We start from the raw sequence: 18,152 nt of genomic DNA on the forward strand, positions 1-18,152 counted from the left end.
AATTTGTAAACCTTTTCCGGGGTTTGAAAGTTAACCTTGAAAAAAAAAGTAAAAAAAAACCCGGGGCCTTGGGTCGAAGGGCCAAGAAGAAAGAAAAGGGGGAACTAGTGCTGTCTAGACTAAAAGGGTGCCACCAACAATATTTTGCTTGTCCTCTGATTTTTATTGATGAAATTCATAACAATATTAACCCCCCCCCCATGAGAAAGACATGGCATTCATTTCCCATCCCTCTGGCCATGGTATTTGTGAGCAAAACAACCAGAGCTGGCTGTTCTGAGTGTAAGCAAAAAGATGAGTATTCTACTGATGGACCATTTGACGGAAGACGTCTCTGTTAACATCCACCAATGAGGGTTTGCCCTGGATTAGTTCAATGAGTCTGCCATTATGTTTCTCTCCAAGGGAGTGTAAAATGCTTCAGGAGAGAGATTATATTCGATAGCAATGTCCCAAGCAGTCATGGCCATTCTGCAGACACGACAGGACTTTGCTCTGCTACTTATTTATATACCATAGCAGAGGGAAGCCTCAGAAGCTATTTTTTCTTTGTGTGAGCTCCTTTAACCACCGATTAAGAAATTTATTTAGAAATTGAATACTGAAAGAAACCTATTTGGAAATTGTTTGAATACTGGAAGACCTACTATTATTTAAAGACAACTGTCTTCTAAGGGCCATAGGGACAAAGGAGTGTCAAACAGAACACTGTTCAATTGTGACTGGCTGATAGACAAAACATTTAAAGTGATTATTCCTACAAGGAATTTGCCTCTCACCCATTTCCCTCCCTTGGTGGAAAGGAAAAAAGGAAGGTCCCCATTTGGGATAGGATACTTACCTGCCTAAGGCAATCAAACTGGCACAGACTGTATAGCTGACAGAGTAGAACTGAAGTGCAGGTTCAGTATTCAAGTTAGCGGTAAGAAAGTTCTGAAGTAAATAACACCTCTATGTCGCTTATGCATCTACTAGTTATCTTGAGCCTTTGTCATACATTAGACGTCTAGCATGAGTAGAAGGCACCCATGCTTTGGTACTCTGGCTGGACATACAGCTAGCCCTGGCAGGATATCCCATCAGTCAGTACTACTGCAAGAGTGACCTAAGGAGGAGCATCTAGAAGATATTCAATTTTAACTTGAATAATTCAGTGCTGGAAGTCATTTATTTTAAAGACTCTGTTGTTTTGGTCAAGTTTACTGTTGCTGGAAGCCCCATAACTTGCAGGTTGATAGAGTAGATTACAAGTATTTTGCATTTAATGTGAAAGAATGGTACTGGGGGTGTATTAATTGACTGAGGAAGGTTAAGGGTGAAAGCACACTCAGCTTTGTGGGCATCTGGCAAAACTAGATCTGAAGAAAGAATTCAATAAATTGAAAGACCTGTTTTCTGGATTTAATTTTGAGTTTTGCTGTCTTGCTTCCATGCAAATGTTTTTGGTTTCCTGATCCATGTGCTTTTTTTGTGGTGCAAAATCTAAGCTATATTCTTTGCCTGTAGTTCAGTTTTGTAGTTGTTCTTTACCTATTCTGATTTTAGAAAGTCTTCTCTAATGTAAGCTGTGACATGCTGTACTACTGACTGTTGATTTCAGACCTTCCATGATTTTCAATAATACTGTTCCATTTTATATTGCTGATACCAACAGCTGTTTTCACTCTATGGTGTTCTTTGTGCCTTTTGGCCCAAGTCATGGTTTGGCTGCTTGATTATTTGTTTACTGACTAAACAGGTCCAAAAATGAGTATCCTGTGTCCCACAAAATTACTTTGTATACTTCAGACACTATTACTTCCCTTACCTGTTTTGGATTATTTGTGTACTTGTAAAGTCTATACATCCCACTCCACACCCTTCCTCTCCAACTAATTCTTTATGTACAGACAGTACTATTAATATAATTCTTTCTTAATATACCATAGGCTGAAAATTATGTATGTAAATGCCAGCAGTATGTGTAACAAAAAAGAGCAGTTGTTTGGCCTTACACAGGTGTAGTAACCGGATATCCTACACAATACACAGACTTGGTTTAAGTCTCACATCAAGAGAAGCAATGTGAAAAAATCTTGGCTATTGCATGTTAAACAAGACAGATCAAACCTCACCAAAGACAAATTAAACTATTCACTGTTTAGCAAGGAAGGAAAAAACTTTTTTTTTTTTTTTTTTTTTTTTTTACAGCAGTGCCATTACTAAGCGCACCTCAGACTGCTGTTCCACAGTGGTAGAGCAACACCCACAAGTACCCTGTCCAGCTCATGGCCACATTCCAAGAAACTTCCCCATGGCAAAATCTTCCAGAAGCCTTAAGGTTGTACTGCACAAGCCCATGGTGAGAGACATATGCAGTCTGACCACAGTCCCATGTCCTATCACTTACAGCCTTATGGACAACAATGCATCAACCCTCCAGTTGGTGATGATGGACTGAAGAACACCATAGCGATTCAATAAGTGTTTTCATATCTTAGTCGTAGGTCTGCTCTAACTGCATGCTGTTGTCATCATGAGGTTATACTTTTCATGAGGAGAGACCACTGGGACACCCCCACACTGAGCCCAAGGACAGCAATATCTCCAACCCTGACTAGGCACTGTAGTCCAGCCTCCACTCATAGCCCTGATCATTCAAAGCTACACCAGTGGCCACCCTCTGCCAGGCACTTCCCATCCCCTTAGGATACCCACACTCATTCCTCTTGCTCAGGCTAAGCGCTTGAGACACTAAATTAACTTGTGTTGCTCTGGCTGTAGTCAGGGCTCCACTATCCACATTCATTGCTCTTGCTCAGGCTGTTAAGCGCTTGAGATGCTAATTGAACTTGTGCTGCTCTGGCTGTAGTTAGAGCCCCACCACTGTAAATCACTGGCACAGGCTGCAGTGATAATCACAATGTTATTGTCCATGTCCTTCTGGGTCGGTATAAATCTCTTAAATTAATAGTTACCTATATACCACCCAGGCAGCCTCTAACTCTGCTAAAAGATATTTAGGTACTGACTGTGCAAAATAAAAAAAAATGAAATCCTGTCTCTTGGGGACTTCAATTCAACTGAAATGTGTAATAAGGGCCTTAACACTATCATTGATTTTTGTGACTTAAACCAGTTACAATGCCAGCTCATATTGGAAGAACATCTGTTTGAAATAGCTTTATAAATTAGGGTTTAACATTTCACCCCAGTAATACAGAAACTGCAGAACTCCTGTTAAATGTCACCATCATGCTACTTTTGCAAAAAATACTCAATCCAAACTGATTCCTAATTGCAAGTGTGTTAGAGTCAAAAGCCTGAGCTGTGAAATATGGTGAGCAAGCGCTACGGTCATTAGAGCTGCTCTGCTGTACACCGATAAATTATTTAATGCTAAAATCTGAAGGCAACCAATGCCATGTTCTTTTAGGTCAAATTATCAGCACTGAAAAAATTACAGCATCAACAGACACACACGCACACACTTATCGCTAAAACAACTCACTAAGTGCAGAATGAACTTAAGCGTGCAGGAAATATACAGTATTTCACTGCTGTCCTACGTATGGGCCTACACTATCCACACCCAAGAGTAGACCTCCCACTGAGCACTCTACCAAGCAGTCTTTGCCCTAACTCCCAGAACCATTTCTAATAACTCTCTGTAGATTCCAGTGCCTTCCTGTGCTCACTTGCTCAAAGTAACTGTAATTTGAATCAACTTTTACATTAACACAAAAAAATAATTCTCTGGGAAGGCTGGTAGTATTCTCCAACACCTTCTCTCCTAGCCCAACATAGCAAACAGCTACCATTGCCAGGCAATAGCGCAGAACTGCTTGGAGAAGGAAACTTGCTAGGATCCTCACTTTGTTGAGATTTGTTCTGAAGTTCGATGTTGCATCTGACAAAAGTGCTCAACAATAAAATACGTTGAAATTATACTTGTAGTAGTGTTCGTTTGAAACTCAGATGTGTGGTTGGCTAATGGTGGATTATTTCTTGTTTTTTTCTTCACCTGCCTGTATATGCATTTTGGTGTTAAGTTTAAGTCAATTAACTGCAGATGACAACTTGCAGTTTAACACCCACTCTGTATTGAAGAGTTACTTGATAAAGATGCCATTAAACAAAGAAATGTCTGACAAGTATCCAGTGACCTACCCAGATTGCAGTTTGAGTAGCAGTCAAGGCACTAGAAGAACTCTTGGTGGTAGGAGCACTGGTCGAAACCAATTGTCATAGCTAGGTTTTGTCTGTAAACAGGGCACAGCTGTTTGCCTGCATGCTTGTGAAGGCATTAATCCCACTGCACACTACACCCATGGATGCTACAAAAGCATTCACAGGGAGTTGCAGGGCTAAGAGAAAAGCCCCATCCATCTATGAATATGACAGTTCCACTCACAGCTTGTCTAAGCTCCATCTCAGGAATAAATGAGCCATACGGCTTCTATCAGTTGAGCAAATGGATTAGTAGGGTTCATAGGTATATACTAGGTTAACGACCACCAGGGCCTTTATAAGCTTATTCATGCAATCCAACCCATTGTGTCCCTCTGTATCATGGGCATTTATTAGGAGGGGGTATGTTAGGAAGTTTCTAGAGATTATGTGGGGGGAATGTTAGCTAAGGGGGGGGATGATCATTAATGGAGAATGGTACAAAATGAGATTGAAAAATTCTGTGGGCATATAAAATGCTACCTGAGGTGTTTCACTGAATATAGTGTGCTGTCTCTCTCTGCTATAAGAGGGGGTGGTGGTCTTCTCACTTCTTTATCTTATATTTGTTAGCCTAGAGGGCTTCCTCTATACTTCAAGTGCTAGCCACAAAGTTTGAGAATTCATTTATGCTCAACTTCTGAGAGACTTGGTTGGCTACAATCACCTGCATTAGAAGCTGAAGTTAAGTGCAAACTTGCAGTGCTGTATTTGAGTCTTCTGTTAAGTACAAACTTGCAGTTTTAAAAGTACTGTATTTCATTTTTATGTTACCTAACTGTTTCACTGAATAGCGTGCTGTGTGTCTCTCTGCAGTTAGTTTCCCACCCACCGTCCCTGTTCTTGTCTTGGTGTTAGTGTTGGTGGCTCGAATTGCCCACCCCTCCTGTATGTCTGTATTTGAACACTCCTCCTGGGTCCATCTCATTTGCTCACTTAACAGAGTACAGTGAGATCATATTCGGAGTCTAGTGTTCACTCTATTTAATACAGAGAGACGATTTGAGAAGGCCAGCCCACTTAGGTTCTTCCTTCCTCTCTCCTTGCACTTTACTAAAAATTAATTGCACTTTATTCATCTGCTTTTACTGTATTTGTGTTTCCTCCTACATTATTTTGCTTTTGCTTCTTCTTAAAAGTACTCAGTTTTATTTTTTCTGCTGCATTTATTACTGCTTGGTAGTAGCCTGATTAAATTGTAACTGTTATTCTAAGTCTTTTGGTTTAAGCACTTGGGCTTCATACCGGTTGTTTTATATTAAGAAGGTTTGTGGTCTGCACTGTTGTGGCAGGACAAGTAGCTTACATCCTTCTAAGCTGGGAATTGCTGATTGAAGGCTCAGTGTCTGCTATTTTAAGTGTATACGTTCTGGTTTAAGCACTTGGGCTTCAGGCCAGTTATTCTACATTAAGAAGGTTTGCGGTCTGCACTCTTGTGGGAGGAGAGGCTGAATTCTGCCCTTCTGAGATGGGAATTTCTGGTCACAGGCTTATTGTGCCTGCTTATTTGAACCGTTTCTTTCTGAAATTGGTGCGTCTTGTTGCTGTAGCATAGACCAGATTCAGGCCTGCTGAATCTAGCTTTGTTTGTATAACTTGATCACTGATCCAGGCCATTTTTTTTGGAGAAGGTTCCCCTGCACCCTAGTAGCAGCAGTGTGCACTTAAAACTTTTCTGATTGCAGACTGCTGGAACACAGCTCAGTTTTGAGCTTTTTTTCTGGTTAATTGGGTAACTTGTTTAAATCAGTTTGTTCATTTTCTATTGTTTTATATATATATATATATATATATATATATATATATATATATATATATATATTTTTATTTTTATTTTATTTGACATTTGTTAACCGAGTTGGTCCAGCTGGGCATGAGCCTGTTATCAGTGGAGACCCGAGCAGAAAAGCTCCAATTACAAAAACAATTAGGATAACATAGGTAACAAAACAAAGAAAGTACCATAACCAATTATAACTCCATAACATATTAATACAAATTATGACTCATATTCATATATTCATAACATATTCAAATTACAGCAAGAGGGTTTTCTCAAAGAAATGAGTATATGAACCCCTATATATATATATATATATATATATATATATATATATATATTGCACTTTATTCATCTGATTTTACTGTATTTGTTTCTTCCTGCTTTATTACTAGGGGCATTGACTACAACTCTGATATGAGCTACAGAACAATAAGTATCATTTTCTGTCCATTTAAAGTGTTTTTTTTATTGTATCTGCTTTATTTTCTGAAGAAAAATAATATATATATATATATATATATATATATATATATATATATACATACATACATACATATACTTGTTTCCCACCTTTCCAAGCTAGTATAGTCCAGTTCAGGTTAGTGCTGAATTCAGGACTGTGTTACAAATCTCTGCATTTGCCAATGCCTTACTTGGATAGAAGGAGGTTTCTCTGTTCACCTGTGAGAGAGGGGAGCTTTGAGCAGCCTATCTGTCCCTGGAGGAGTGGTTTCAGCCCAGAAATTAGTAGTTTATAGGCTATTTTGGGCTAATTTCTCTCTCTTTCATTTCCCTGCTATAAAAAACGCATTTGCCCAGTTTTGCACGCTGGGCAGCACCAGTTAGCTAGGATATAACTATTCCTGGCTTCATAAAGTCTCCTCTTCAATTTTTCCCTTGGAACTAGACAAATTTTCAACTTAAGCACTCAAGCCATTCATTTCTCAGCTTGGCACTTGCTGAAAACTCATAGCAAGCACTTATAAACCCTAGCACTAGACCCCCCTATACTGTACAGAAGGACAAATCTCTCTATTTGACCTTACCAGCCATTCAGTAAAACAGTTCACTGTACCTATCCAGGCACGTTTCAGGTGTACTCTTCAGTCCAACTGGTGAATCTGGGCATTTTGAGGCAATGTTACAAATGCCTCATGTACACAGACAACACTCTCCTCCTAGCACCAAACATTAATACATGCAAGAGATGCAATTATACAGCCAAACTGGAGACTAAGCTCTCTCAACCCAAGACTGGATCAGACAGTCAAGAGGAGAAGGGAAATACTTGCATCACACCACCAGTCTCACATAGACCCATTAAACTAGCACCGGCAAAAAACACACAAATACATGAAAACATACTCGGAGGCTCTAAATAAAAATCTGCAAAAGCAAAAGCAGACATCAAAGCAACCTCCACCCCCTAACAAACCATGAAACACATACTTCACAAAACCAGTGTGACACGCAATCACAGCCCTTAAGGCAAACTAACATACCCAACATACTAGGAATAGGTGAGACTATAGTCAGGCAGGTTAGTGGCACAGCATGTTGCTTCAGAGATTATTCACGTGCAACTAACAACAGGCAAAACTGCAATTCAAATTGTAGCTTGCTACAGATCACCCACCATGTCCCAGGACCCACATTCCGCATTTCTGGAAACACTGGGTAACATAAAGGTCCTATCAAACACCCTAATATTGCGTGAGTTTAACTACCCAAACATTAACTGGGAGAACTACTCAAGTACTAACTCCCTTGCCCAATATTTTCTAGAATTTATAAACTCAAACGCCCTGGATCAACTGGTCAACACTCCCACCAGAGGTGACAACATATTGGACCTGGTCACCACCAACATGGGCGACCGGTGTTCCACACCGGAGGTCAACCCCCTCGCTGGTTAGATCTGACCATAAACAAATCACTTTGGGTATCCACATTCTGCCCCCACCCCCAGACAAGGAAATCATTGTGAGAAACTTTTCAAAAGCAAACTTCACGTTACTTAAGACCGAAGTGGAAAGTTTCAAAGCCCCCATGCTAAAGGATAACGCTGTCCAAGCTGCAAATTCCTTTACTAATGCATTCTACGGGCACCTACAAAAATGCATGGATCTTGCTATCCCAAGCAAAACCAAGATTCACTCCTCCAAGAAAAGGAAACTAGTCTGGTGGACCCCTGCCAAAAACAAGCTATACAATAGGAGGAGTAAACTAGTACAGAAAAAGAGTAAAATCCCAAGAAGGGAAGACATCCCTGATCAGTATTTGCAAGAAACTATGATCCCTCATACAATCATCCAAGGCGAACTTCAAAAGAAAAATTGCCAAGGAAGATAACCAAAAGGCATTCTTTAGCTATGTAAAGAATCTAAGTGGCAATGTTCAGATATGCTCGGAGTTAGTGCAGAATGGCACAAAATACACTGAAATGACCGCTATCGTCAAAATCCTGGCATACAGGTTCAGTGCAAACTTCACCCCCTCTTACCCCCAAAAGGGCCCATAACCATACCAGAAGAATGTAGAGCCCCTGAAATCACAGACACTCAGGTTAAAACAGCCCTCTCCAAAGTCAAAAACACAGCATCAATGGGACTGGACGGTGTCCCAGGCTGAGTCCTACACGAGCTCAAAGACTAATTAACCCCTCACCTAAACACACTGTTGAAACTCAGCCTTCTCTACAGGCTACGTACTCAGAGTGGCACACAGCAATGGTTATTCCACTCCACAAAGGTGGAGCCACAACAGATCCCAGGAACTAACACCCTATAAGCCTGACTAGCTTGGTCTGCAAGGCTATGGAGAGCATCATCATGGAAGTCAACAGAGACATTGGAAACCTCCAAACACTGGACCCTACCCAGTTCTGCTTTGTTAAGGGCAGATCATGCCTCCTAAACCTGGTGGACTTCTTTGAGACAGTTACCAAGGCTATAGACGAGGGAAAGGTGGTACACACAGCCTACCTAGACCTCGCAAAGGCCTTCGACACCATTCCCCATTCTGGTATTATAGACAAGCTCACCAGCCTGAAAGTACAGTTTTGTACCTACCATAAATTTAGATGTTCGAGTGCTAATACAGCTGCAGTCATTACAGATGGGTTCTCCTGCCGTCAGGCGGGTCCTCGGTCGGCCGAATTCCAAAGTCTAGGTCCGGCGTCGGTTGTTGTCGCCTTCTTCCCTGACGTCAGTGCGACAGGGGTATATAAGACACAGCCGACGCCATTTTCTTCAGTCTTTCTTGCCCCAGATGTCAGGTGCCCCCAGAAGGAAGGCAATACATAATTTATATATCTATGTATAGTCATGTAATGCAATATAATCAAATTCAGTAGTTGCAAGCAAATACACCATAGAAGGATAACCCAAACAGGTTGTATGAGGAGGAGTTAGCCACTAGGCCTGTACCAAGAGGGGAAGGAGGGAGGGAAACCTGGACTGCAGCTGTATTAGCACTCTAACATCTACATTTATGGTAGGTACAAAACTGTACTATGTTCATCGTGCATACAGCTGCAGTCATTACAGATGGGTAGAATCCCAAAGCTACGCACAGGGTGGTAGGCACTAGGTGGAATTAGGAGGAGCCAGAATGCCCTGCAACACAGCAGTGGCAAAGCCTGCTCTTGTTTTAGAGTATAAAGGTAGGTGGTAGTGTTTAGTGAAGGTATGCACCGAACTCCAAGTGGCTGCCTCCAAAATATCTTTGGTAGGAACTCCTCTGAGGAAGGCTGCAGAGGTAGCTGTGGCCCTTGTGGAGTGGGATCTGATGCCTGCAGGCACAGATTTACCATGAAAGGTAACAAAAAGCATGCAGTGGCCTATCCATTTTGAAATTGTCTGTTTGGAAATTGGCTTCCCTTGAGCTCCTACAGCATAGGACACAAAGAGTTGGTCTGATTTCCTGAACGGCTTTGTTCTGTCCAAATAGTAACTTGCAGCTGTCTATGGATGTCTAAGGAATGTAGCAGCCTTTCCCCTTTGTTTTGAGGATTGGGGTAAAAGGTAGGTAAGTGTATGGCCTGATTTAAAGCTACCCTGGATACTACCTTAGGCATAAATGACGGGTTGGTTTGTAGGAAACCCTGTCCTGATGGAAGATGAGAAAGGGCTGCACAGCCATGAGGGCTTGTAATTCGAGACCCTCGAGCTGAGGTAATGGCCAGAAGGAAAGCTGTTTTCCAGGACAAATATTGCAAATCTGTTGAGGCAGCTGGTTCAAAAGGAGGCAATGTTAATTTTTCTAGAATGTAATTAAGATCCCAGGCTGGGATTGGTTGTTTCCTTGGAGGTCTTATATTCTTAGCCCCTCTGAGGAACTGTCTTAAGAGTGGGTGAGAGAATAAGGGTGGATCAGTGTTGTATTCTGCAGAAATGGCTGAGGCATGGATTTTGATGGAGGAGAATGACAGTCCACTGTTCAGCAGCTCAGTTAGATACTGTAATATTTGAGGCAAATTCAGTTTTCTAGGATCCTGGTCCTTTTTCTCATTCCAAGCGCAAAACCGTTTCCATTTTGCGGAGTAAGCTTTTCTAGTAGATGGCCTTCTGGCTTCCAAAATGACATCCTGTACCTCATTGGAGAGTAGGGTCTGTTGCGGTGTTAAGGAATTTTCCATGCAGCCAGATTGAGTGTTTTCAGCTGACTGTGAAGAGTTTTGTAGCTGTGCTGAGTCAGCAGAAGAGGCATTAGAGGTAGGGGCCAGGGAGGAGTATGTGTTAGGCTCCTCAGGAGTGGGTACCAGTGTTGTCTTGGCCAGTCTGGAGCAATCAGTATCATCTTTGGTCTGTCTGCTCTTGCTTTCAAAAGCACCTTGGGTAGTAGAGGAAGAGGTGGGAAGGCGTAAACTGTCCGTGCTGCCCAACTGAAAGAAAGGGCGTCCACTCTCCAGGCCTTTGGAAGAAATGTCCTTGAGCAGAATTTTGTCAATTGGTGATTTTTGTGGGAGGCAAAGAGATCTATGTCTGGCCTTCCCCAGGCTTGGATTATCTTTGTAAACACTTGAGGATGCAACTTCCATTCGTGAGGGTCTGTCATATTTCTGCTTAGATTGTCTGCCAGCGTGTTTTCCATACCTGGCATGTACTGTGCTTGAAGCTCGATATGCAATTCCACAGCCCTGTTCCAAAGTGACATGGCCAGCCTGCACAGGGGGTATGAATGTGTTCCTCCTTGTTTGTTTATGTACCACATACTGTGGTGTTGTCTGTTCTTATTAATAATTGCCCTGGATGCAGGAGGTACTTGAAAGCTGTAATTGCATTTATCACTGCTAGCATTTCCTTTTGATTGATGTGAAGGTGCTTTTCCTTTTGTGACCATTTGCCCTGAATGCACCTGTCTGTCATGTGCGCCCCCCAGGCGTAGTCTGAGGCATCTGTTGTGATGACTTGATTTGCTTGAGGTTTGCAGAATGGTAGACCTGCGTTTGTTTGGCATGCTTGAGCCCACCATAGAAATTCCTTTTGCAAACATGGAATTAGTGGTATTATTGTTTCCAAACTGTGGCTGTGTTGAGACCATAGGTTTTTTAGGTACCATTGAAGTTTCCTCATATGCAACTTTGCACATGGGATTAGAAGAATGCAAGATGCCATGAATCCCAGAGCCTGCAGGATTTTCCTTGCAGTTAGCCTGGTACAATTGGCCATCTGGGTGTTTGTGTCCAAGTTGGCACCCAGGAAAATTATTTTCTGAGATGGTGTTAGCCTGGATTTCTCTTTGTTGACTGTATATCCCAGAGAATTCAATAACTGTGTTACATAAGCCAGATTTTCCAGAAGTATGTGTTTGCTGTCCGCTTGGATCAGGCAGTCGTCCAAATAAGGGTATATTTGTATCCCTTGAAGTCTGCAGTAGGCAATTACTGATGCCAGGCATTTCAGAAATATACTCTGGGCAGTAGATAAGCCAAAGGGCAATGCAGAGAATTGATAGTGGATTGAACCTGCAAGAAATCTGAGGTATCTTCTGCAGCTTTGTCTGATTGGGACATGCAGGTATGCCTCCTTGAGGTCCAATGTTACCAGCCAAGACCCCTTGCCCAGCATGGGAAGAAGCTGCTGTCTGGTGAGCATCTTGAATTTTGGTACGAGTAGAAATGTGTTTAGGATGGATAAGTCTAAAATGGGTCTCCAATCGGTTCCCTTCCTTGGTACCAGGAATAGTCTGGAATAAAAACCTTGACCTTGTTCGTGAGTAGGTACCTCTTGAATAGCTTTCATGTCCATGAGCTTTGAAATTTGTATTTGAGCCTCTGCCCTTTGACTGTGTGGCAGGTACAGCATGCCTCTCATTTTTGGAAGAGTGTGAAAATGAAATCTGTAGCCTCTGTTTATAATGTCCAGGATGCATTTGTCTTTTGTGACAATATGCCAATTTTTTGAAAATAATGCCAGCTTTCCTCCCAAGGGTGCTGCCACTTGAGCCTTGCTTGGCATGCAAAGGGGAAAGTCATTGGGTTTGCTTTCTGTATTGCTGTGCACTGTCTTCGCCACCTCTTGATGCTGGAGGTTGCCATTGTCTGCCTCTATATGATCCTTGAGATTGTCCTCTGCCCCTTGCGCGTCTGTATCTACCTCTTTGGGGCTTGTCCGTGGCTGGAAAGGACCATTTTTTTGAAGGCCAATTTCTACTAAAACGTTGTGGTTGTACCTGTAGAAAAGCCTTAACAGTTTGCATAGATTTAGCTTTTTCTTCCATTTTCCTTAGTATTTCCTCAGCATTAGTACCAAATAATACATCCTTTTGTAAAGGAGCATCTAGTAATTTAGCTTTGGCATGATCAGGCAAGGTTTGTTCCCTAAGCCAGGCATGTCTCAATGACTGATCCTGTAACTGCAGCTCTACTTGAGGCCTCTAGAGCATCATAACCACATTGTATGGTGTGCTTACCCACTTGTTCTGCACTATGCATCAAATCCTGCAACTCCTTCAGATCTGGTTGTTCAGGTTGTGACATTTTATTCTTTAATTGTGATAACAGAAACTGCTGATATTTAAGCATATGGAACTGACAATTTAAAGCCCTCATGGCTAGAGTGGCCAAGGTATATACCTTTTTTCCCCACCTTTCTAAGGATCTAGACTCTCTTTCGGAAGGTAATGGATTCTTAGCAGTAGAGGCCTTCATTCCCTTGGGGCCCTGAGAAATGGTTTCTGGGTCAGCATTATGGCTTTTGTAAAGAAATTGGTGTGAGTTAGGAACTCTGTAGTACCTATCAGGCTTGACTGGGGCTGGAGGCAGGGAATCCAGATTAAGGCAAGCCTCCAAATAAACATCATCACGTATGTCCAAGACAGGAGGTATCGCCAGAGGTCTGTGCTGAGGTAGCAGAAGAAATTCCCTAAGCCTTTTCTTTGAATCTGAAAAATCCTGGCCTTCCCAATGGAAGTGTTCCCTCAAAGTATGCAAAGTTTCCCCGAATGAGAAATCCTCTTGGGGGATACAGAAGGAATGGACTGTTCTGCATCAGAATCTTCAAAAGGGGAGTACGAATGCTCCTCTTCATCAGAATGTTCTGAAATAATGGAGCCCTGGTCAGAAGAGGGAGATTCTTCCTCCACTCTGGGTCTCTTGTCCGGTGGGGTTTGGGAACCCCTGATAAGAGTAATTAAATCCTCAGCCATTTTGAGCATCTGCTTTTTAGGCATGGGGCCTAGAGATGGGCCCTGTGCAACAGGCCTCTGGGAGTGCATGGCTGATTTTGACTTAGTAAAGGCCTTGATGGAAAAGGAAGAAGAAGGTCTGAAGACATCATGGGTGGAAGTAGACCTGCCCACATTAAGAGGCTCAACACTCACAGTGGCTTCGGTAGCTGTAGTCAGGGTGTGGGCCGAGGAACCTGCGGTCTCGGTTACAGAGGACACCGCCAGAGAAGTGTCATCGGTAGTCAGGGGCTGCGTAGGCACCTCACTGAGAACCGGACCACGTGTAGCCGGTTTTGGCGTGGTGTCGGTGGAGACTGCGGACCTCGCGTGTCGGTCTTTGTCCTTGCGTTTTTTGGACAAAACGGTAGTCGGAGTCTCCGACGACATTTTTATAGTTAAAAGCTTTACCAAAAAAGTGCTGGGCGAACTCCGCCCGACGCTTAATAGTGCGTTTATTAAAAGTAGCACAAAAGCGACAGCCCGAGACATCGTGGTCTGGGCCTAAACAAGGAATGCAGAGGGAATGGAAATCCTTATGCGGTATTTGCTTCCCACAAGAAATACAATTGTTAACTTTGTCTGACATCGGTCTGAAGCAAGAAAAGTTTCCCCAGCGGGTACCAGCTTTAAAGAAGACTTCGGTTTCCAAATTTTCGTAATTTCAGGAGCTGGCCGACCGGCACTTGCGAACTGCTTCTGCTTCGGGCACCGCGTGGCAAAAAAGACTGAAGAAAATGGCGTCGGCTGTGTCTTATATACCCCTGTCGCACTGACGTCAGGGAAGAAGGCGACAACAACCGACACCGGACATAGACTTTGGAATTCGGCCGACCGAGGACCCGCCTGACGGCAGGAGAACCCATCTGTAATGACTGCAGCTGTATGCACGATGAACATCATAAACCCCTACATCACAAGATGGGTTGTCAACTAGCTCATGGGCAGAACCCACATGATGACAGTTGCGGGAGCTAGGTCCAACTCTAAACTGGTTACAAGTGGCATTCCCCAGGTCTCAGTTCTAGGACCCCTCCTGTTTGGCATATACTTCTCAAAGGTACAGACAAGTACAGGAGTACTATGGCTGACCAAGTTCGCAGACGACTGCAAACTAGGGGCTATAACTGACTCTCCGACACAGACATCCTCCAAAAGGGTCTCACTGAGATGGATAGCTGGTGTCAAAATCATGGCCTCAAGCTAAATGCCAAAAAGTGCATAGTCATCCCCTTTGGAAAAAACAAAGTACCCACTAAGTACCACATAGGTGGGTAGTCCCCTAAATACGGAAGACGTAATAAGGGATCTGGGGACCCAAGTAGATAGTAACCTCTCCCTTGATAGTCACATTGCCAAAGTGGTTAGAAAATCCTTCTATGCGGCCCATCTAATCACAAAAGGATTCACATCCAGATAAGAAGAGGTCATTGTGCCCCTCTATTCATCACTCAACAGACCCATCATAGAGTACAACGCCCCATTTGGGATGTACCTTAGAAGACACCTGCAACAGCTGGAAAGACCATAGAAGTACCTCACCAAGAGGATCACTGGCCTCAAACAGATGCCCTATGCAGCTCAACTGAAGAAACTTGGTTGCATACCACTTACTCAGAGGTGATCTCTACCTGACATACAAGGCCATGTCCAACCCAGAATTGATGGACATGCTCTACCTAAAGAAAACCTTATCCCCTTGAGCCACACACTCTAGGGATCTAAACCTCACCACAACAATAAATAGGATGTGCAGAAGGGATAGATTCCTGTCCCAGAGACTTCACATGCTTTGGAATAAGATTCCAATCTACATTAGGCAGAGCTCCCTGCTAATACTCTTCAAGATAAACCTCGACGAGTGGATGGGAAACAGAAAGATTACCCTGGGGATCACTTCAGTGGCTCTGTTGGACAGAGGCTAAGGGAACTAATCTAAGGGGGCGGCGAAAGCCAACACATTCTGAATAGGCTTATAAATGCCTTCGGGCAGATAGCCTAGTATTTACCTATGATGATATAGTTATTATGTGGGCTGGAGAAGAAAATGAGTAGTCCATTTTGTTAAAGAATTCAAACAACAAGAAATGTCAAAAACGTTACATTACAAATGAAGTTACGAAAATACATTCCATCCTTGTTTATATGTAAATTGTGTAGTAACGATAAAGGCTTGCCTGTTTTTGCTTCTACACATGTTGAAATCCAGAATAATTTGAGACAATGTACCTATATATATATATATATATATATATAAAAAAAAATCTGCCTTGATCACTTCTGAAGTCCATAAACATTTATATTTTTCAGTATTTAATGAAAATATGTAATTAGAAGGTCTTTGGACATAATTCCAAAAATGTTCCACTCATTTACATTCCATAAAGATATGTGTTACTGTTTTTAAACCTTGACAGTCTTTTCTGAAGCATTTACATAAATCATAAGGACGATGAACTAATGTTGCTCTTACAGGGAGTCTAGAGAGCAGCGCCATATAAAATCTTGCCAATGAAGTATTCTTGCATAATGTTTCCTTCTAGAAGCTATTCCATACAATCTCGAATCTGAGTACTGTGCATATGCATTTATTGCATAACACTTAGCAATCAATTGTGTATACCAGATGTTCCTATCTTTTGGTAATGGCAAAATAGTTCTTCTCCATCTAAGTTATAACACTGAAAAATCTTTATATTCCTGAGATACTATTTTTCTAGGCCTTTTACATTCCCAATAAATGTAACCAAAAACAGTTACTAACATTCTATTTAAAACAGAAGAGTTATTTGCATGTAAATTACATAATATTGTATACAAAAATTTTGTTTGTAGAAAAACAACAGGATGCAGCATAGAAACACTACCTTGAGAAGGTTTTGAGAATAATATACCTCTTATGGGGCTAAATGTAGTACACCAAAAGAAACAAAATATAGCAGATATTAATCTCGATTCCCAATTAATTGGAAAAAAAATAAACTGAAAACAACTTTTATTCAAAAACATTCCACTGATTAAATGTACCTTTTTAGTATACCAGAATGTAAAGGTTCACCAAAAATTAAGTTTTTTACAGACCTCATGAAGAATTGCTCCACATTGTGCTAGTACAACATCTTGTGTCCTATAATGAATTCTCAAAATTTTAATTCCTTGATTGGAAAAAGTTACATCCTTAATGTTTATCCATCCTCAACTGAAAAGCATAACCAGAGCTCTTATTTACATTTAAAAACAAGCTAAGATAAGAAAACAATTCTTTCAAACAATATAACATTTTAACAATTCATCAGATGTTTTTGCTATGAGAGTTATATCCTCTGTGTTTGTTTACATACAAGGTATCAAAATACCATTACAAAACTATGAATATGGAGATAAATTAATTTGATGTCTAACACCATAAAATACTGCACCAGTTACCACTGTTGACAGCTGCTCAGAGGACAACTCCGTTTAACACCATTTTTAAAGAAATAATTTCTCCCACCCATCCATTAACAATTGGCTTTACAGTAGATTTAGTATAAATAGAAGTAATACAACTAATGAAAAGCTGTCCAAACCCATAAGCTTTTAAAATTTGATGCCAGTTAATATGTGATACATTATCGAAAGCTTTTGCAATATATGAAACCAATAATGTTGGAGAAATAAAAGTAGAAACCACTGTTTTTATCATGAGTAATAAATCAATCATGGGTCTTCCTGAGATACCATATATTCCTGAATCTATTAAATAAACCGATTTTGTACATATTCCAAGTTGTAATATTTTACAAAATAGTTTATAGCCTGTATTACACAGAGCTATTGGTCTCCAATTTGATACATCTCTTTGATCATTCTTTTTCCACAAAAATGTAATAATTACTATTAATAAATCTTGATGGGTAATACCGTGTAAGCCAGTGATTAAATATTTTAACTAACATTAGTAAATGTTCTGTCTTCAATGCTTTATAAAAAGAATATGAAATTCCATCATTTTGTGGTACAATAACTTTTTTGCTAACATACTATGGATATTTGTACCTCAAATACATATATAGGAGCATGTATAGCTGCTGAGAAATTAAAAGACATTGAAGGAATAGGCCAATTAATTATTACTTTCATAATCTGATTGACCTGAATTGAGATCTGATAGGTAATTATGTACTATATTCATAATATCTCATTTTTTTACCTTTCTGTCCATTAGGTTTAAGTAAACAATCAATATATTCCTTTTTTTTGCCAATGTATGGTAGAAATGTTCTCCCAGTCCTTGTAAAGAGTGAGTAAGGTTCCACAGTACCCCTCTGTTTCTATATTAGAAAAAATAAACGTAACTCTACTAAGGCTTGACTATCGTCTACTCCAACACCCTACGAAAATCATTATAATGTATAGAAGTATTTTCTTTCAAAAGCTTATAATAACATGAAGCATACCATATTTAGCAAATTTTCTTTAAAAAAAAAACGTCATTCTGTATAATTAGAAT

Source organism: Protopterus annectens, chromosome 3.part0 (assembly GCF_019279795.1).
Source record: "Protopterus annectens isolate FY-2018-M chromosome 3.part0, PAN1.0, whole genome shotgun sequence".
NCBI lineage: Eukaryota > Metazoa > Chordata > Ceratodontiformes > Protopteridae > Protopterus > Protopterus annectens.